Source organism: Dendropsophus ebraccatus, chromosome 15 (genome assembly GCF_027789765.1).
Source record: "Dendropsophus ebraccatus isolate aDenEbr1 chromosome 15, aDenEbr1.pat, whole genome shotgun sequence".
Classification (NCBI taxonomy): Eukaryota; Metazoa; Chordata; class Amphibia; order Anura; family Hylidae; genus Dendropsophus; species Dendropsophus ebraccatus.
The window spans coordinates 24,182,984-24,205,890 of NC_091468.1; the positions used below are offsets into that span (position 1 = coordinate 24,182,984).

At 44.3% G+C, this 22,907-nt stretch overlaps 2 protein-coding genes across 2 annotated transcripts in view; both read left to right on the forward strand.

Annotated features, from left to right (window-relative positions):
* Window positions 1-22,907, forward strand: part of LOC138773987 (calpain-8-like) — a 613,980-nt gene that overhangs the window by 311,150 nt on the left and 279,923 nt on the right. The window lies entirely within an intron of this gene.
* Window positions 1-22,907, forward strand: part of GALNT14 (polypeptide N-acetylgalactosaminyltransferase 14) — a 337,247-nt gene that overhangs the window by 150,659 nt on the left and 163,681 nt on the right. The gene's annotated exons all lie outside the window — the stretch shown is intronic.

Sequence of the window (22,907 nt, forward strand, 5' to 3'; positions counted from 1 at the left end):
ATTTACCTCTTATCCCAGAAACAAACCCACAATGTCTTGGCCTCCAGTTTTCTAACTTCCCTACAAATTGCTGTTCCCTCAATGTTGTTAGTTTCAGTCAGTCTCCAGTAACAGAAAGGCCAAGGCAGAACACAAGGAGTGGAGGAGGGGCTTAGCTTGTGCTATGTGCAGGAGAGAGTAAAAAGTTTAGTCTACTGCACTTTCGCCAGCACTATGTTATTTCATAAGAACTAAGTGCTAGGTTCTGATTGACCAGACATTTAAGGGAAAGGAAGTCCAATGTGAGCACTACTGGCAAACAGCCCAGGCCTGGTCCTGCCCCTTGAAATGGAGAGAATAAGAAATATCTGTGCACCAAGGAGGGGGCTTAAAAGGCCTCAGCAACAACAGAGCACCAACATGACATGTCACCATTCTAAAGGGTTAATCTATCAAAACAGGCAGATTAAAGAAAAAAAAGTATTATTTTAGTATTAGGCTGGGTTCACACTACGTTTTTGCAATCTTTTTTTTGCAAACGGACCATGTTTTTCTGTTTTTTTTTATGGAAGTTAATGAAAAAAATGGATGCACACAGCTGCATCCATTTTTCCATCCGTTTTTTGCAAAAAAAGGATTGATAAAAGAAAAACGGATTGCAAAAATGTAGTGTGAACCCAGCCTTACAGTCCTTGCATTACATTCACTTATTGATTTTTAATTGACAGCATGTCATACTTTACTTCTCCTGGGAGGGCGCTGTTGCAAAAAAGTGAACATTTTCTACATTATAAAATATGACCAATAGAGGTTCCAACATAGATTCTTCTAACAAATACAGACATAGCCTACTGTTTTCTTATAGTAAAACTCGCCCTTATGTGCACCTTACATATAAAGTGCTAGTGGTCATACAGTGTTGTGGTCATACATTAATCTATATGTATGTTTTTGCATTCATGCAGGCATAGCTGTATCTTTACCCTCCTCTTCATATGCCCTTATGGTAAAACTTATACATGAAGAGTCTTATACATGGAAAGTCATTAAGCAGAGTATATGGCGGGGTTCATACCCTCCCAGCGAAGCGTCTGCTCCTTGATTTATCTGCAGGGTTTTATCAGCTGCCTGCCAGCCCCTGAATGAATTACCATTGGCAATGTCTGGCCCAGCAGAGCACATGTGGCACGCCGGGCGCAGGTGCATGTAATGAAATATACACTACAGCCTAGGCGGATAAACAGGCTGCTGTCATGTTTGGTTATGGTGGCGGCAATAAAAGGAATGCAATTATTAGTACAGTATATCAAAATGGTTATCACAGGCTTTACCAGACACGACGGGATTGCATGTAGACAAGCAAATGGGACTTTTCCTGCTTCAATTTAATTAAATGTTATTAATGGGAAGTCGTTCATCAGACGGATTGTGTGGATTTTATTTACTGGAAATGTCCTTGGGGGCGAATGAAGAAGGACTAGGCCAAAAATAGACAGATTTATAGGGTTAAACCAGTGGCCTTTAACCTGAGAGCTGTTGCAAAACTACAATTCTCAGCATGCTAGAGAGCCATGATATGGAGACCACTGATCTAAGGCCATCAGGACATGCTGGGAGTTGTAGGTTTTTTATTAGCTGTAAACCAATAGATGGGAGACCAATGACCAAAGGCTGTCAAGGCATGGGGAGAGTTGTGGTCTTTGCATATTAAATGGCCAAGCTTCAGCAACCCTGTTGTAGGCCCCTGATGCTGCAAACAATCTAAAGGCCGCACAGTCACCATTGTCACAAGATTTGAAGGAGTTTTATGACTATTGTGGTCTCTTCTTTGTTCCCACTGATTTCCCCTTTTCCTTCCAGTCTGTCAGGCCATGCTGGGGGTTGTAGTGTGATCGTAGTTGCTGTGGATGATTGCACAGAAGCAGCTATGAGGACCTTGCGTCTGTGAAGTTTTCTTCTTTTCCAGAAGTTTCTTTGCCGCAGCTCTTATGTGTTATTACGTCCTCATTTATCTTGTCTTCTAAAGAGCAACTTATTGAATTTCTCTGCCGGCACCCGGAGATTGCTTCAACTCTTGTCACTTCTTTAAACTACTTTTCTCATCAGATATTTTCTTACCTTATTGTTTTTTGCTGCATTCTCTTATCCTCCCTCTTATCTGTTTTCCTTAGATTGTTTTTTTTTCTTTTTCTTTGTAAAGAAGCAAAATATTTCAAGAAAACAGCTCAGGTGGAGAAAGAAATAAAGGTATTCATATTTATAAGGTCTACAGATTCAGCGATCAGTACATTGCTTCATTGACTTGGCCGGGTCCTTCAAAATAGTAACAACTGGTAATAACAATTGGATAATACAACAACACCAACTAAAATAAGGATAATAATAGAATAGTACAACAACACCACCAACAACAACTATAGTACAGATGATAATAATAGAACAGTACAACACCAACAACCACAACTACAGTACGGATGATAATAATAGAACAGTACAACAACAACAACCACAACTACAGTACGGATGATAATAATAGAACAGTACAAGAACAACAACTACAGTACGGATGATAATAATAGAACAGTACAACAACAACAACTACTACAGTACGGATGATAATAATAGAACAGTACAACAACCACAACTACTACAGTACGGATGATAATAATAGAACAGTACAACAACCACAACTACTACAGTACGGATGATAATAATAGAACAGTACAACAACAACAACTACTACAGTATGGATGATAATAATAGAACAGTACAACAACCACAACTACTACAGTACGGATGATAATAATAGAACAGTACAACAACAACAACTACTACAGTATGGATGATAATAATAGAACAGTACACACAACAGCAACAATGATAATACAACAACTACAAAAATAATGACAATAATAGGATAATACAACAACAAGAAGGATAATAAAACAGCAACAGAAAGGACAATAATAGGATAATACAACAACAATATGGATACTAATAGGGTAATACAACAACAACAATATGGATAATAATAGGGTAATACAACAACAACAACAATAAAACAATATGGATAATAATAGGGTAATACAACAACAACAACAACAAAACAATCTGGATAATAATAGGGTAATACAACAACAACAACAATATTACAGTAATATTAACAATAATAAAAATGATAATTTTGATAAAATTAAAGAATACTGCCGTTATAATACTAATATACCGTACAACTAAAGAATATAATAATAATAATAATAATAGTGATAATAATAGGTTTTAAAATGAGATGCTATATTATAATAATCACAGTAAAAGAATATTAACAGTACTACTGATATTTATTATATAAAACAAGAATAATGCTGTTACAATGGTGGTAATAAAATAATAATAATATTAATAATAATATAAAATAATATTATAATAGTAATATTCATAATACAAAAGGAAGTAATAATAATAGCAATAACAATAATAGTAAAGTAAAAAGTAAAATAATATCAATAATACTATAAAAATAGTAATACTACTACTGCTACTTATATGAAATATGAAATAAAACAAGACTATAATCGTAATAATAATAATAAAAAATAATACTATAGTTAAAGTAATAATTATACCAGAATAATATAGTAATAGTAACAATTCTTTTGTAATTACTTTTATTATATATATTATTATTACTATCTCTTTCTGGTCTGTGTTGTAGTTTTTAGTTCTATCTTGTACTTCTATAAAGCTGTGATCACACAATCAGCCAGATGTGCCATTGATTTAAAGTGCAAGCCAATCTCTAGCTTTCTGGTTTGGACACCCCAGATGCCTGGTAGCTGGGTGGCGGTGGGCTACCACACTCCTTCTCTCCCCTCTTAACCCCCCTTCCTCTCTCTCTTCTCCCTTCTCTCCCTCTCTTCTCACTTTCTCATTGGACTCCTAAATATCGCACTAGCAGACAGCACTACAGCTCTTCCCTTCTCTCCCCCTTCCCTTGGTACTCCAATTTCTCTTTCCCCCACACTTTACCCCCTCTTACGTGTTCAGTGTTTGTCGGTGTGCACCTGTTTGGCTACCCCTTTTTGTTGTTGCTTTGTATATACAAAAACAATGTCAAGCCACCAATTGCCTAAGAGGGTCTCCTACGTTGTAGACAATTTCTTGTTGATGTAGTTGGAGTGATTTGACCCCTTCTATCCGGACCTGCATTGATTAATATGTTATTTTACTGAATTTTGATTTTTTTGGCTATTGTATCATTCTGTCAGAATTTCCTACCTAGCCGCAATTATTTTCTGGATGCATACCCTTTGTACGTACAGTATGTCTATTCTGTAAAGTCTTTAATAAAAAATATATTGAACCATAAAGTGCAAGCCAAAAGCAACACCCTAGATTTGAGAAAACTCTTCTCCCCTGAGAAGTCACAATCAGTAGAGAGCACAGGACGCACGCCAAAACTGCAGTGTGTGTGGTAGAACTGTGCTGTACTCCGTTTAGTCCATCTTTGCAGCATTATAAGTCTATGAGGCCACAGGACGAAGATGATGGACAACAAGCAAGTACAAATTGCTGTTACCTCCTCGCTCTCCTGATTGGTGAGACCATGAAAAAAAAGTTTTTAGTTTTTTTTTTAAATGAAAAAAAAAAGTTTATTTTTTTAATGACGGATACCCTTTAAATATACTATATTCTGCATATTGGTTAGGGATATAAGTATAAGGCTATGCTCACACAGCGCAAAAGTACAGCCTTTGTCGCCAAGACACCTTGCATGTTCTTTTATGGGATTCCAGCCGGAGTGTATACACATAGTATACCCTCCGGCCGGGATCCCAAGAGACGCCGCACGCAACGCACATGTCAGTTTTCTGCGCCCGCAATCCAGTGAATAGCAGCCATAGGAAACTCTGTCGGTGCACACTATGAAGTGTGCTATGGGGAGTTTTGATGTGGGCGCGTGCTGATGCGCCCGCATCAGAACACTGCAGCCGGAAAGATCATCCAGCCGGTACTGCAGTACTGGCCGGGATGATCTTTGCAGAGACCGGCCGTTCCGTGACCTGGCTGGGTCACAGAACGGCCGGTCTCATACGCCATGTGAACATGAATGCAGATTGCTAACAAAGAAATAACTTACTGCCCTTCACAGTTCCCCGCCCCCGCTCTATTGCTCTCCTCCCTCTCGGAGCTCTTTTCATCCTGTTCTGTAGCAGCTGTCATACAGTACTCACGTCTTGCTAACTTTGTGTTGGGCTTGTGCTCATACTCAGCAACCATAATGAAAAAACAAAGCTTCAGGCATTGATATAAAAAGTGACAGAGAAGCAGGCCGAGCCTCTGGTGAAATGGAGGGAGGAGTTCAGACTACCATAGACTCCAATAGACACTGCAGATAAGCTCAGTCACAAAACTGTGTCCAAGAACATCCAGGGGATAATAGATAGTTACAGTGGTCAGAGTCAGGGGCTCAAGATTGCATTTACAATGGCTGAGAAAGTGGCCGCATGCAGGTTTCTAAGTCAGATCTCATTTAGCAACGTCTCAGCATCCTAAGCTCCTCCATGACAACATATATCTATCAGCCCATATTAATATTTTATAATAAAGGAGCAGCCTCGGAAAATCCTCAATAAATCAGTCTCTGAGCTGGACGGATTTATGGCCTGACTGATGGAGTAACATGAATAATTCACCCGGTGCATGTGCCAGTAGAATTCTGCTGGCCCCCTCGAAAGAGATGTATACTACATGCACATTATACACAATTATCAGCCGCATTGGTGTATATACACTCACCGGCCACTTTATTAGGTACACCATGCTAGTAATGGGTTGGACCCCCTTTTGCCTTCAGAACTGCCTCAATTCTTGGTGGCATAGATACAACAAGGTGCTGGAAGCATTCCTCAGAGATTTTGGTCCATATTGACATGATGGCATCACACAGTTGCCGCAGATTTGTCGGCTGCACATCCATGATGCGAATCTCCCGTTCCACTACATCCCAAAGATGCTCTATTGGACTGAGATCTGGTGACTGTGGAGGCCATTTGAGTACAGTGAACTCATTGTCATGTTCAAGAAAACAGTCTGAGATGATTCTAGCTTTATGACATGGCGCATTATCCTGCTGAAAGTAGCCATCAGATGGTGGGTACATTGTGGTCATAAAGGGATGGACATGGTCAGCAACAATACTCAGGTAGGCTGTGGTGTTGCAACGATGCTCAATTGGTACCAAGGGGCCCAAAGAGTGTCAAGAAAATATTCCCCACACCATGACACCACCACCACCAGCCTGAACCGTTGATACAAGGCAGGATGGATCCATGCTTTCATGTTGTTGACGCCAAATTCTGACCCTACCATCTGAATGTCACAGCAGAAATCGAGACTCATCAGACCAGGCAACGTTTTTCCGATCTTCTACTGTCCAATTTCGATGAGCTTGTGCAAATTGTAGCCTCCGTTTCCTGTTCTTAGCTGAAAGGAGTGGCACCGGTGTGGTCTTCTGCTGCTGTAGCCCATCTGCCTTAAAGTTCGACGTACTGTGCGTTCAGAGATGCTCTTCTGCCTACCTTGGTTGTAACGGTTGGCTATTTGAGTCACTGTTGCCTTTCTATCAGCTGGAACCAGTCTGCCCATTCTCCTCTGACCTCTGGCATCAACAAGGCATTTCCGCCCACAGAACTGCGGCTCACTGGATGTTTTTTTCTTTTTCGGACCATTCTCTGTAAACCCTAGAGATGGTTGTGCGTGAAAATCCCAGTAGATCAGCAGTTTCTGAAATACTCAGACCAGCCCTTCTGGCACCAACAACCATGCCACGTTCAAAGGCACTCAAATCACCTTTCTTCCCAATACTGATGCTCGGTTTGAACTGCAGGAGATTGTCTTGACCATGTCTACATGCCTAAATGCACTGAGTTGCCGCCATGTGATTGGCTGATTAGAAATTAAGTGGTAACGTGCAGTTGGACAGGTGTACCTAATAAAGTGGCCGGTGAGTGTATATATATATATATATATATATATATATATATATATATATATGTGTGTGTATGTATGTATTCATAGAGCCAGATTTCGGATAATACAGCAGTGAAGGGTTAAAGGACAACTCCGGCCAAAACATATTTTTTAATATGTTATTACTAATGGAAAGTTAAAAAATTCCTAATGTACATTCTTTATGGAAAATGCACTTATACTGCTATTTTCCTAAATTTAGTAGATCGGGGAGGCTTCAGATTCTGTAAAAAAAAAAAAAAAAAAGGTGACGTCAGGAATCAGTTGATGAGCAGGGAGAGAGAGAGGTGCCTGTGCATCAAACTACCTCCCCCCTCCCTCCCTGCTCGGTACCCTCCAAATGTATTGATTGAATGCATTCATGGAATACTTTGGGGAGCAAGGACACTTGCTCCCCAAAGTATTCCATAAATGTATTCAATTAATAAAGCATACTGTACATTACATTCCATTACTTTACATAGACATCCTTAGAAACAATACAGTGCCATAGGCTTCTACATATAGTGCACCTCCTGCTGGACAATCCATAGGAATTACAATTGATTTGTGACGTCACTTTTTTTACAGAATCTGAAGTCTGCCTGATGTACTAAATTAAGGGAAATAGCATTATATGTGCATTTCCCATAACTAATGTACATTAGGAATTTGTCTAACTTTCCATAAATCTAACTTTCCATAAGTAATAACATATTAAAAAATAGTTTTGGCCGAACTTCTCCTTTAATTCGCATATTGTACACGTATGGTTATAGGGGTTGTGCAGTTTAGATGTGAATGACCACTGTAATACTTCATTTCTCCTGTGGGGGTGCTGCAGGGAACCTGAACACTTGTTGCCAGGTCTCCTTATAGATTACAGATGGTCCCTGGGGATCCCAATAGGAGGACACTTTTTGATTAGAGTTTCCTCCATCAAGTTGGGATTGTCCAAACCGGAGATCCCCATTAGTGTGTATTCAGGTCTGGTCTTACAAAATTATGTTAGTCCCCTCCTTGGGTAGGTGGTAGCTGCTTTTTAGATGTCTGCAGTAGGACACAGCCATGGCCAGTGACAGTCTGTTGGAGTCTGAAGTTGCCTAAAAAACGTAGACTCTAAATTCACATCTTTCCGGCTATCTATGGTAGTCTTGGTCTTAAATCCTCATGCACCAGGGCCTTGGCCAGAAGGGGGCAGGCTGGTGGGCAGCATGGCCAGAAGGAGGCAGAATGGTAGACATTAGGGTTCTGACCAGAAGGGGGCAGACTTGTAGACATTAAGGTTCTGACCAGAAGGGGGCAGACTTATAGACATTAGAGTTCTGACCAGAAGGGAGCAGACTTGTAGGCACCAGGGTCATTTAAAGAATTTCCATAATCAACTTTTATACCAAAACCTTAATTCTTTATTAGTTCATAAATCCCAAAGTAATCCCATAAAAACAACATGGACACAATGGACAATTAAAAACAATGGGTGCAGGGGATCATAACAACATACAATTTTAATCAAAATAAATTATGCAAGACAAGGGGGAGACAACAGATGGTAAAAATATAGGATTCTAAAAGGTTCAATTCATATGCCATAAAGTGCGGTGTGCCTATTTTGTAAACCAATGCTCCTGAGTCTAGGTACTGAGAGTAAAAAAAGTGGCTAAATTGCCAAGGAACAATCCTGTACTCAGACCATTTCACCTATGGAAAGCACCATCCCCCATAACTGCATCCCCTGCACCTCACCCTCCAACGCGTTTCGTCAACCTTTCTCAAGGAGTGGTGAGGAATGCAGGGCTGGGCAGGTTTAAATACCTAGTGTTGCTTACCTTGGCCAATAACAAATCGTGATTTTAATTATCGGGTGCTCCGATGTAATGTAGCCCACTACACCCCTGACCGCGCCAGTCGTCAGTCCACATCACCGAGGGCGCCGGAACTGCGCCATCAGCGATACGGACGTCAGACCAGAGGCACCCACGGGAGCAGGGGCGCATGCGCATCAGAGCGCTCAATCCCGGTGGCCATTTTGGAAAAGGGCAAACACTAGATTAAGCCCGAAATATCATAACTAAGGGCCAGGGAATAGTCTAATGAAGTAGACCATGTTTAAGTTTAATTCCCTGGTCAAAAATAGATAGATACCCCAGCAACTCTATATGTGATAAAGAATGAATAATATATTATACCTATAATATACCCAAAATTGTATATACACATAAAGTATTATGTAAATGATCAGTAAGATTAATTAAAATAAGTACATAATAAAGTCAATAAAGTGCATGTGTGTATATTATCATAATTGATGACTGTGTTGGTATATGTGTACCAATATTGACCCAAAAATGAAAAAAAAAATTTATGCAAAAAATAAGGTATGCAAACAATAGGAGCTGTGCATGATGTGTTGATAAAAAGTGATGAAAAGTGTGTGAGTAAATATAAATGAAATTAAATAATGTGAAAACATGAATGGGATGTGAAATAGAAGGTATGAATTAGTATGAATTAAGTGTGAAAAACAAGAAAAAATAAATCAAAAATGATGGAGCACTTCACATCCATCTATGTGACTAAGCATGAACATCAAAGTGCCAAAATGCAATATGTTGGTGTGATGGAAAAAGAATTTTGTGAAGTGAAAAAAAGTGAACAAAACCAAAATACAAAAAGAAAACCGTGAACAATATTGAATAATAGATCCTTGCTGGAAGAAAATATATTAAGTTGCAGGGGATTTTTTAGTAAAAAGGGTGTCATTCTAGCGTATGATATATTCATTGATCACAAGTCATAAAGAATGATCTCTCATGATCACATAAAAAGTCTTGAACTACCCAGCCTAAGTAACGCACAAAAGAACAGTTAAAAAACAGATCCATAAAATCAATACTCCCTCATATGACCCTGAGATATATTTTATATGTAACCAAAGATTCACAAGTGTTGGCTTACAAAAAACTCGAAAATGTCCATTGTTCATTCAGACCATCTGGTGAGGTTGTTTTTAGTTTGGTGATCCATTTGCATTCACGTTGCGCCAACATTTTGGCCATGTCTCCTCCTCTGGATCCAAGTCGTACATGATCAATTCCTCGTACTTTCAATTCTTTCTATTTACCACTATGTTTGCTCCGAAAGTGTCGTGCCAGTGGTTTTAATTGTCGGATGGCGAGGGTATCTTCCAAGGGGATGTTCATAGCCGCCTTAATGTCCCGTATATGTTCCTGTATTCTGACTCTCAAGTCTCTGGATGTAAGTCCAATATAAATCAGGTCACAGGGACATGTAGCATAGTATATAACGCCAGTAGTCCGACAATCAATGTGATGTACAATGCAAAATTCCCGTCCCTGAGTGGAGTCACAGAATCGATCCGTTCTAACAATGTGTGGACAGATAGAACATCTGCCACATGGAAATGATCCCCATTTTGGGCCGCGTGCCTAGTATGATATCTTGTGATCAGTCGAATCTGCTCCTTGTTCGTCTGTTTTGATGTGGCATCAACAATTCGCGGCATTGTGCTGCACTGGCTCTCACAATTCCCGCATCACTATCCCTGGATTTATATCCTCTTTGTTGGAATCTCCGCTCCATCTCCCTGGATTCTTTTTCAAATTCCTCATCCAGGTCACATATCCTACGCGCCCGCAAGAACTGGCCAGTTGGTATGGCTTTCACAATATGTCTAGGATGTGATGAGTTTGCATGAAGAAGAGAATTGGTGCTAGTACTTTTTCGGGGTAATTTTTGTGTGAAGTAGGCCCCCATTATCTGGCCATACGATGAAGTGTCAAAGGTTAGTACGTTTTCTTTTTCTTTAGTAGTATATATATGATTTGAATTCTTACAAGTTGATTTTTGGTCAGTGGACTTAATATAGGTTTTTGTAGGCACCAGGGTCCTAACCAGAAGGGAGCAGACTTGTAGGCACCAGGGTCCTGACAGGAAGGGGGCAGACTTGTAGGCACCAGGGTCCTGACCAGAAGGGAGCAGACTTGTAGGCACCAGGGTCCTGACCAGAAGGGGGGAGACTTGTAGGCACTAGGATCCTGACCAGAAGGGGGGAGACTTGTAGGCACCAGGGTCCTGACCAGAAGGGGGGAGACTTGTAGGCATCAGGGTCCTGACCAGAAGGGGGGAGACTTGTAGGCACCAGGGTCCTGACCAGAAGGGGGGAGACTTGTAGGCATCAGGGTCCTGACCAGAAGGGGGGAGACTTGTAGGCACCAGGGTCCTGACCAGAAGGGGGGAGACTTGTAGGCACCAGGGTCCTGACCAGAAATTCGGACTTATAGGCATTGGAGCTCTTACCAGAAGGGGGCAGACTTTTAGGCACCAGGGTCCTGACCAGAAGGGGGGAGACTTGTATGCACCAGGGTCCTGACTAGTGATGCACGATGCACCGAAATATCGATACTACTATCGATATTTCTGGCATAAAAACGGTTCGGTACCAGGATTTCCTGGTATCGATACTTTATGTTAAGCTGCATAATAGAGCAGCTTAATATAAAGTATAGAGCAGAGAACACGGGCAGCGGCTAGTTGAGCGCCGGACGTGTTCTCTGTGTGCCACCCCCGGCCCCCTGGTGTCCCCTCCTCCGCCCACGTGGTCTCCGCTCCCGGCGGCGGCAAATTCAAATAGCCGGCACATAGCGAGCGCTAGTGCTGGCTATTCAGGGTAAATGCCGCTGTCACAACTGACAGCAGCATTTAACCCTTCCCGAGCCGCTCCATATGCAGCAGGAGTCTGCTGCATATGGAGCGGCCCCCACTGCTAATGACTGCGGCCCGCGAGCGTGTTCGGGCGGCAGTCATTTAACTATTCCATTCCCACCCAGCAGTTCCCCACCATCCAGCACCTGCCAGTTCCGCCCCCGCCCCGAGCAGCATGGTCCCCCGCACCCGCCCGTGCAGCATGGTCCCCCGCACCTGCCCGATCCCCCACCACCACCCTTCCCCCGGGTACAGTGACACAACAACTCGCAGCATACCTTCTTGTGGGGAGTTGTTGTGCACAAGGAGGTATGCTGGGAGTTGTTGTGTCAGTAGGCTGCTAACGCACTACAACTCCCAGCAGCATACCTCCTTGTTCACTACAACCCCCCAGCATACCTCTTTGTGCACAGGGAGGTATGTTGGGAGTTGTAGTGCACAAGAAGGCATGCTGCTGAGAGTTGTGTCAGGAGGCTGCTAACGCACTACAACTCCCAGCAGCATACCTTCTTGTGCACTACAACCCCCAGCATACCTTTTTGTGCATAAAGAGGTATGCTGGGGGTTGTAGTGCACAAGGAGGTATGCTGGGAGTTTCAGTTTTGCATTAGCAGCCTCCTGATACAACAAATCACGGCATACCTTCTTGTGCACTACAACTCCCAGCATACCTCAGTGTCCACTACAACTCCCAGCATACCTTCTTATGGTGATTTGTAGTGCACAAAGGGGGTATTCTGGGAGTTGTAGTGCACAAGAAGGTATGCTGAGAGTTGCAGTTGTGCAGCAGAAGCCTCCCGACACAACATCCCAGCATGCCTCCTTGGGCACTACAACTCCCAGCATGCCTCCTTGGGCACTACAACTCCCAGCATATCTTCTTATGCACTACAACTCCCAGCATATCTTCTTATGCACTACTACTCCCAGCATACCTCCGTGTGCACTACAAATCCCCATAAGAAGGTATGATGGGAGTTGTAGTGCATAAGAAGTTATGATGGGAGTTGTAGTGCATAAGAAGGTATGATGGGAGTTGTAGTGCACAAGGAGGTATGCTGTTGTGCACAGGGAGTTATGCTGCAGGGTAGAGGGGAATTAAAAAGTGTTATTAAAATTTTTTAAAAATCACAATAAAAGGTTCTAATAATCCCTTTTGCTTTAAAAAAAAAAAAAAAAAAGTGGAAGAAAAGGAACATACATGTTTGACATCCATTGCATGCGTAATTGTCCGAACTATAAAATGTAACAAAGTTATCAAAAATCACATAAATAAGTATATCGCTTATATTTGTATTGTTACTTATTTTTTTAAAACTTTATTTAGTATCGAATTGGTATTGAGTATCGAAATAAAAAAGCTGGTATCGGTATCGAACTCAAAATTCTGGTATCGTGACATCCCTAGTCCTGACCAGAAGAGGGCAGACTTGTAGGCACCAGGGTCCTGACCAGAAATTCGGACTTATAGGCATTGGAGCTCTTACCAGAAGGGGGCAGACTTTTAGGCACCAGGGTCCTGACCAGAAGAGGGAAGACTTGTGGACTCCAGGGTTCGGACTGGATGGAGCAGACTGGTAAATTTAAGGTTCCTGCCCAGAGGAGGGAAAACTGGTCGACAGTAGGGTTCAGGCCAAAAGGGACAGATTGCGGGGCACTAGGTTTCTTTCTTTTTTTGTCATGTCCCATGATGCATCACTTCCTATTGCTTATTCTTAAAATTGGCCCCATCCTGGATGGAGCTTGGTAGGCAGAAGACTATGGGTCTGAGATGTAATACTAGGGGCGTCCTGGTGTGCAATCACATATGAAGAGAATAACAGACGCAGAGTACATGCCAATTCTGTGCACTTGTATCAATGTTACCATAATTTTCCATGAGTGGATTTTTTTCCGGGAGACACTTGGACATCCTGGTTATATACTCAGATTATAGCAGAGTTATCCGGGTTACACATCGGCAGAGTCTGACCTGTAACATTGCACAGAGATGTTCAGCCGCCTCCTGGGGGCAGAGTGAGGAGGAAATGTTACCGACCCTCGGTATCACCCCCACCATCCGCCATCCAGAACTGTCTGATTCGGCTCCATGTAGAGGCGACATCTGTGTCCTATTTATCTTGTCACTGGTTAAACCTTGTGGAACATTTCTTTAAGTATTGATGGATTTCTTCATTTAGCAGAAGCTGTAACCAGCCTGGTGTAGAAAGGGTCTGCCGATCCCTAACATCCTGAAACGAAACACTGTAACGACAGACTGCACTGAATGTCTTCTCTTACACTCCTCTTGTATCAGAACAAGTCAGTGGTCACTGTTGTTTCAAACATCTTCCATTTATCTGACTCCTCCTAACATATCTGTAAATCACTTTCTTAACCTTAAAGTGTCACTTTCGTATCAGGAAATCTCGACTCTTTTACACCTATAGAGGGGGGAGGGGGGAGATTAGTTGCCAGCAGAGAGCAGAGAACAAAGGATTACACAGCAGGACATGTGTGAAAACCGGTATTCAGAGGTCAGAGAGGTCAGTGCTGACTTCAGAGGAAATAGTCCTGTGATGTAGCCGTAAATTAACTCTTTGTTGTCCTGTTTTGGTGCCTCGTGCCTTTTTCATTATAAAAATGCATTTTTCAGCTACTAAACCCAGTTACAAAATTTCTTAAAATCTCCTGTGCTATTGATTTCTGCAAAAAAAAAATTAAATGACAGTGACCCTTTAAAGGGGTAGTGCAGCGCTAAACAATTATTCACTAAATAACACACATTACAAAGTTATACAACTTTGTAATGTATGTTATGTTAGTGAATGTCCCCTTTCCCCTTGTTTCCCCCCACCCATGTGTAGTGCCCTATACGCACCTGATTCCTGTCGACCCCTGTCCGCCATCTTGTGACAATCATGGCATCTTCGGGAGGCCGGACGGACCACACCAGCCCTCCTTCATGCCGGCCACCCTCTGCGGCGTCATCAGCTGCTCAGCCGCGATTGGCTAAGCACAGTTATGCTCAGCCAATCGCGGCTGAGCAGCTGCTGATGAGGGACGGTCGGAGCGGTTTGGCTGGCCTCCCGAAGATGACATCATTGTCCCAAGATGGCGGACGGGGGGTGGGGGGAAACACGGGAAATGGGCCATTCACTCACATAACATACATTACAAAGTTGTATAACTTTGTAATGTTTATTTAGTGAATAATTGTTTAGCGCCACACTACCCCTTTAACTCCTTACCCCAGAAAAAAACTGTTCTAAAATATTGGCCACTAGGTGTCCCACTTCACATTGCTGCTGTCCGCTTGAAAATGGCGGCATGAAGCCGCAGAAACGTCGCGTATACCTCTTGTTTCCTGTGCTGCACCTGTTTTATGGAATAAACACATTGCTGTGTTTGTCTCCTATAACAGCTAAATCAGTACAGAACACAGGAAGCATGTCAGGATGAGTACAGGATGTATATACACAGTGACCCCACCAGTAGAATAGTGAGTGCAGCTCTGGAGTATAATACAAGAGGTAACTCAGGATTTGTACAGGATAAGTAATGTATGTACACAGTGACCCCACCAGCAGAATAGTGAGTGCAGCTCTGGATCAGTTCAGGATAAGTTAATATTTTTAGGAATGTGAGAAATGTATTCTGACATAATAATAGCAATATCCATTTTATCTTTTCTCAGAACTTTGGTAGTTGAGGTTTTCTTGCACTTGGGGTTCACCTGGTCCCTCCAGTATGAGCTAGATGTGATGTGGTAGTGGGCGGGCTCGGTGGCGGTCTGTGCTGCTGTCGGAGGTGGCGGCTGTAATTTGTTTCTGCTAGTTGGCTTCAGGAACAGTTTGTCAATAACAATCACAGAGAACGTTCAATAATGTCTCCATTCTGCGGCCGTCCCTCACTGGTGCGCGCTGCATTGTTTGTACTGAGCACCATAGTAAAGGCCACGTTCCCAGGAGCGCCAAGTCTACAATGTCCTGATTTATGTTTTATATGTGACATCTGTAAATGCGTATGTAACCATTCACACAGGACACAGTCATCTAAGCAGGAGGAGGAGATATTATTGTATTTACATGAGTTATTAACCTACAACCTGCAAGTCCATGGGATGGATCTGTTATATAGTATACAGCAGTATTGTGTGTACACTGTATGACACTGGTATATAGTATACAGCAGTATAATGTGCACACTGTATGACACTGTTATATAGTATACAGCAGTATTGTGTGTACACTGTATGACACTGGTATATACTATACAGCAGTATTATGTGTACACTGTATGACACTGTTATGTAGTATACAGCAGTATTGTGTGTACACTGTATGACACTGGTACATAGTATACAGCAGTATTATGTACACACTGTATGACACTGTTATGTAGTATACAGCAGTATTGTGTGTACACTGTATGACACTGGTACATAGTATACAGCAGTATTATGTACACACTGTATGACACTAGTATATACAGTAGTATGCAGCAGTATTGTGTGTACACTGTATGACACTGGTATATAGTATACAGCAGTATTATGTGTACACTGTATGACACTGGTATATAGTATACAGCAGTGTTATGTGTACACTGTATGGCATTGGTATATAGTATACAGCAGTATTATGTGTACACTGTATGACACTTATATAGTATACAGCAGTATTATGTACACACTGTATGACACTTATATAGTATACAGCAGTATTATGTGTACACTGTATGACACTGGTATATAGTATACAGCAGTGTTATGTGTACACTGTGTGACACTGGTATATATATTATACAGCAGTCATGTGTGCACACTGTATGACACTGTTGTGTAATATATAACAGTATTGTATATACACTAAATGACCCTGTTGTGTAGTACAGTATATAGCAGTATTTGCATTTGTATTCTGGGAAGTGTAGTGTTTACATCAACCACTAAGTAAGTGCCCCCCCATTATTATAGGAGGTCAGCTGAGTTGTCTTCGGTCAAGCTTGCTGATTATTTCCATTACAAAGCCAGCAGAGTTATGAATGCAGCTCTGCAGTATAATGCTGCGTTCACACTATGTATATTTCAGTCAGTATATGTATATTTCAGTCAGTATATTTCCGTCAGTATTGCAACCAAAACCAGGAGTGGATTAAAAACACAGAACGGCTCTGTTCACACAATGTTGAAATTGAGTGGATGGCCGCCATTTAATGGCAAATATTTGCTGTTATTTTAAAACAACGGCTGTTATATTGAAATAATGGCCGTTATTTACTGTTATATGACGGCCATCCACTCAATTTCAACATTGTGTGAACAGATCCTTTCTGTGTTTTTAATCCACTCCTGGTTTTGGTTGCAATACTGACTGAAATATACGTAGTGTGAACCCAGCCTAAAACACATTTCAGGACCCCAGTATTGGGCGAGTGGAAATATAAGTTTCACCTTCTTGATGATTATTTGCATGTGCTTTACCATTTTTTTCGGCATCAGCCTCCTTGGCCTCACTACATAACTAGAGGCCAAGTAGATTGACTCTGCTGCTCATGTGAATACACCCGTAAAGATATAAGAAACCAACGCGTGTTCTTTATGTGATCGATAGGATCCTTATAATGAGTTGTCACCATCGTTCCCCCCATAAATAATCCTGGATAACCTCTACAGAATGTGATAGGCAGATTAAGAAGGTCCTCCCCCCGGGGAGCGGTGTACAATGTGAATGAAGACAAACACCATTTAAGATTTCTCTTTAAATAACTGCGCTCATCCATCACAGACTTCTATGGAGAATGCAGGAAGGAGCCGGGTCTATGGAGGGCCCAGTGCGGAGGAAAGAGCCGGGTCTATGGAGGGACCAGTGCAGAGGAAAGAGCCGGGTCTATGGAGGGACCAGTGCGGAGGAAAGAGCCGGGTCTATGGAGGGACCAGTGCGGAGGAAATAGCCGGGTCTTTGGAGGGACCAGTGCGGAGGAAAGTGCCGGGTCTATGGAGGGACCAGTGCGGAGGAAAGTGCCGGGTCTATGGAGGGACCAGTGCGGAGGGAGGAGCCGTGTCTATGAAGGGACCAGTGCAGAGGAAAGAGCCGGGTCTATGGAGGGACCAGTGCGGAGGGAGGAGACGTGTCTATGGAGGGACCAGTGCAGAGGTAAGAGCCGGGTCTATGGAGGGACCAGTGCGGAGGGAGGAGCCGTGTCTATGGAGGGACCAGTGCGGAGGGAGGAGCCGTGTCTATGGAGGGACCAGTGCAGAGGAAAGAGCCGGGTCTATGGAGGGACCAGTGCAGAGGAAAGAGTGGGGCTATGGAGGGACCAGTACGGAGTGAGGAGCCGTGTCTATGGAGGGACCAGTGCAGAGGAAAGAGCTGGGTCTATGGAGGGACCAGTGCAGAGGAAAGAGCCGAGTCTATGGGGGGACCAGTGCAGAGGAAAGAGCCGGGTCTATGGAGGGACCAGTGCGGAGGGAGGAGCCGTGTCTATGGAGGGACCAGTGCAGAGGAAAGAGCCGGGTCTATGGAGGGACCGGTGCAGAGGAAAGAGCCGAGTCTATGGGAGGACCAGTGCAGAGGAAAGAGCCGGGTCTATGGAGGGACCAGTGCAGAGGAAAGAGCCGGGTCTATGGAGGGACCAGTGCGGATGGAGGAGCCATGTCTATGGAGGGACCAGTGCAGAGGAAAGAGCCGGGTCTATGGAGGGACCAGTGCAGAGGAAAGAGCCGTGTCTATGGAGCGACCAGTGCGGAGGAAAGAGCCGAGTCTATGGGGGGACCAGTGCAGAGGAAAGAGCCAGGTCTATGGAGGGACCAGTGCGGAGGAAAGAGCCGGGTCTATGGAGGGACCAGTGCGGAGGAAAGAGCCGGGTCTATGGAGGGACCAGTGCAGAGGAAAGAGCCGGGTCTATGGAGGGACCAGTGCAGAGGAAAGAGCCGGGTCTATGGAGGGACCAGTGCAGAGGAAAGAGCCGGGTCTATGGAGGGACCAGTGCAGAGGAAAGAGCCGGGTCTATGGAGGGACCAGTGCAGAGGAAAGAGCCGGGTCTATGGAGGGACCAGTGCAGAGGAAAGAGCCGGGTCTATGGAGGGACCAGTGCGGAGGAAAGAGCCGGGTCTATGGAGGGACCAGTGCGGAGGAAATAGCCGGGTCTTTGGAGGGACCAGTGCGGAGGAAAGTGCCGGATCTATGGAGGGACCAGTGCGGAGGAAAGTGCCGGGTCTATGGAGGGACCAGTGCGGAGGGAGGAGCCGTGTCTATGAAGGGACCAGTGCAGAGGAAAGAGCCGGCTCTATGGAGGGACCAGTGCGGAGGGAGGAGACGTGTCTATGGAGGGACCAGTGCAGAGGTAAGAGCCGGGTCTATGGAGGGACCAGTGCGGAGGGAGGAGCCGTGTCTATGGAGGGACCAGTGCGGAGGGAGGAGCCGTGTCTATGGAGGGACCAGTGCAGAGGAAAGAGCCGGGTCTATGGAGGGACCAGTGCAGAGGAAAGAGTGGGGCTATGGAGGGACCAGTACGGAGTGAGGAGCCGTGTTTATGGGGGGGCCAGTGCAGAGGAAAGAGCTGGGTCTATGGAGGGACCAGTGCAGAGGAAAGAGCCGAGTCTATGGGGGGACCAGTGCAGAGGAAAGAGCTGGGTCTATGGAGGGACCAGTGCGGAGGGAGGAGCCGTGTCTATGGAGGGACCAGTGCAGAGGAAAGAGCCGGGTCTATGGAGGGACCAGTGCGGAGGAAATAGCCGGGTCTTTGGAGGGACCAGTGCGGAGGAAAGTGCCGGATCTATGGAGGGACCAGTGCGGAGGAAAGTGCCGGGTCTATGGAGGGACCAGTGCGGAGGGAGGAGCCGTGTCTATGAAGGGACCAGTGCAGAGGAAAGAGCCGGGTCTATGGAGGGACCAGTGCGGAGGGAGGAGACGTGTCTATGGAGGGACCAGTGCAGAGGTAAGAGCCGGGTCTATGGAGGGACCAGTGCGGAGGGAGGAGCCGTGTTTATGGAGGGACCAGTGCGGAGGGAGGAGCCGTGTCTATGGAGGGACCAGTGCAGAGGAAAGAGTCGGGTCTATGGAGGGACCAGTGCAGAGGAAAGAGTGGGGCTATGGAGGGACCAGTACGGAGTGAGGAGCCGTGTTTATGGAGGGACCAGTGCAGAGGAAAGAGCTGGGTCTATGGAGGGACCAGTGCAGAGGAAAGAGCCGAGTCTATGGGGGGACCAGTGCAGAGGAAAGAGCCGGGTCTATGGAGGGACCAGTGCGGAGGGAGGAGCCGTGTCTATGGAGGGACCAGTGCAGAGGAAAGAGCCGGGTCTATGGAGGGACCGGTGCAGAGGAAAGAGCCGAGTCTATGGGAGGACCAGTGCAGAGGAAAGAGCCGGGTCTATGGAGGGACCAGTGCAGAGGGAGGAGCCGTGTCTATGGAGGGACCAGTGCGGATGGAGGAGCCATGTCTATGGAGGGACCAGTGCAGAGGAAAGAGCCGGGTCTATGGAGGGACCAGTGCAGAGGAAAGAGCCGTGTCTATGGAGCGACCAGTGCGGAGGAAAGAGCCGAGTCTATGGGGGGACCAGTGCAGAGGAAAGAGCCAGGTCTATGGAGGGACCAGTGCAGAGGAAAGAGCCGGGTCTATGGAGGGACCAGTGCGGAGGAAAGAGCCGGGTCTATAGAGGGACCAGTGCGGAGGGAGGAGCCGGGTCTATAGAGGGACCAGTGCGGAGGGAGGAGCCGGGTCTATAGAGGGACCAGTGCGGAGGAAAGAGCCGGGTCTATGGAGGGACCAGTGCGGAGGAAAGAGCCGGGTCTATAGAGGGACCAGTGCGGAGGGAGGAGCCGGGTCTATGGAGGGACCAGTGCAGAGGAAAGAGCCGGGTCTATGGAGGGACCAGTGCAGAGGAAAGAGCCGGGTCTATAGAGGGACCAGTGCGGAGGGAGGAGCCGGGTCTATGGAGGGACCAGTGCGGAGGAAGGAGGGAGGTCCATGACATCCACTACTGCATGTTCTCTCTGGCTGGGGGGGTGTGGGTGTGGGATATCGATGCGATGGTTTTGCAAAGTACTACGTAGGCAGAAAGGAAACTAGCAACAGCATTTCTGCTGATGATGATGACACACTGAAAGTTGTTGTTTTTTTTTTTTTTTTTTTAAGAAATCACAGGAGTTGTGATCACAGGCAGTTTTGCAATATACAAACTTTATTTTTTTTTTTTTTAATTTTTCTATGTTTAAAACAACTTCATGCATATGGCCATTAGGTGTCTCCCTGTCTGTCAAACTGTGGTCCATGCTCACACTGTGCCAATATTTTGTCTTTTCTCTATTCAAAAAAAGACATATGGCTTGGTGTGGATTGACAGTTATTCCTAAGCACATAGTGGGACAAGTCTTCATTGTGCATGTGTATAGCTGCTACACATCCAAATTCTGTAGCAGGGAAATCTTGGGGTGCTCGCATTGTATGGTCAGCTCTCCTGTCACACAGCATCAAAACCACACAGTGACATTATACTGACTGGATTGTTGCATAACATAATAAAGAGCATTGTCTCCTGGTAAGCATACATAGTTGAAAATATATAGGTTAATATAATTTGCCTACATTAATTGCCCTCAGCTGATATACAGCCTGCATAATAAACAGGTGTCTTACCTTGCATGAGTGCACAAAGGACTGGGGCTTATGGTGTTTGGTCTCCTTTTTTGAACAGAGAAAAAAACCCCCAAATATTGGCATGAAGGGAGCATAGACAATAGTTTGGCCGTATGTATAACGCTAATTTAAGCACAGAGAATTTAAAACCACATAAAGCGAGTATATTGCAGAACTGCTTATGATCACAACACCTGTTAATTTTTTAAAAGAATGAAATAAATTGTGACAGGTACACTTTAAGAAAGAGGAGAGACAGGATTATAGCAAGGAAGGGATTCGCATCACAAAAGTAGCCCTGGTCTAAGCAATGAACTGCCAATAATGATGACAAGCTATATCGCTGTCTAGAAGTTTTCATGTGGTAAGGAGATGAAAGCTTTGATTTACCTTTCAGACACAGTGTGGAGGAACAAGACAAATTCCCAGATTGTAGGTACACAGCCCAGGCTCTCTCTCTATCCTGCATATAGGACTAGCTAGGCCACTCCCTCTCTTCCTTTGTTCCGTCTTGGTGTTTCTGTTACTACAGATAGACTGAGCTTAACAATGGGGAAATGCATTGCAAATTTAATATAAAAAGATCCCTCTAGTGGCTGAAACTTTAGAAAAAAAATTTAGCGAGTAGGAAAGCAAAATCTTGAAAGACAATAAGATTTTCTTGTAAGCACTCCCGGTATCAGACGAGCACAAGCTGTGTAAAATGTAAAAGCATTCACTATATCACTAAAATCGGTATTAATTAAAAAAAATCCCCCAGCATTTTAAGTACAATGTAGGTTGGACGCAACATAGATTATGTATGTGTGACTGGTACCTAATTATGTGGCAGACGTCCACTACTACTGCTGCTAGTACGTCCTTGGTGGGGCACTGCGGAACGACACCTTAAAGGGGCAGGCACATTTCAGCTGATTATATAAACCTGATCAGACGTCCCACACCTGGCCAGAGGTCTATGTTGAGTGTTGGGCATTTTGTCTTTGGCACAGTAGCCTTATCATTATTTCGCATGTGTACTGGAAAGGAACTGGGAAATTCTGGCACCAAAAGCAAAGAAAACAAAGGTTGGATGGTCTGATGGATCAGTAACTCTGTATAATACAGCGCCAGGATCAGCCGCCCATGAATGTGTGTTCCATTCAGATAATAGTCAACATCATAGCATCATATACAGACAATTAAACAGTATCTGTGACTTCCTCAATCCCAATTAGATGTGTATTATAATGGTGTTAAAAGCTGTCGGAATAAAGTAAAAAATAGTATTTTCCATTTTCTGCTATTTTCTGTATCATTTAATAATCCAAAATGAATCTTTGTTATGTGGGAAATGTCAAGACTGGAGAATGCTGCTGATTACTGAGGGACTGTGCAAAGAGTACAGAAGGCAATGGGTATACATAGCTGGGAGCCCCATAGCACAGATCAAATAGGTCCCCATTATGGGACCAGCTTATGTCTTCCAGGACACAAGGGTCTGGTATTTGTTTCTATTCAGTTTCAAGGGCCTTTGGACTTTTCACCCCCCTTGTATGCTAACCTTACATTTCCTCTAAAAAGGGGAGTCCTGC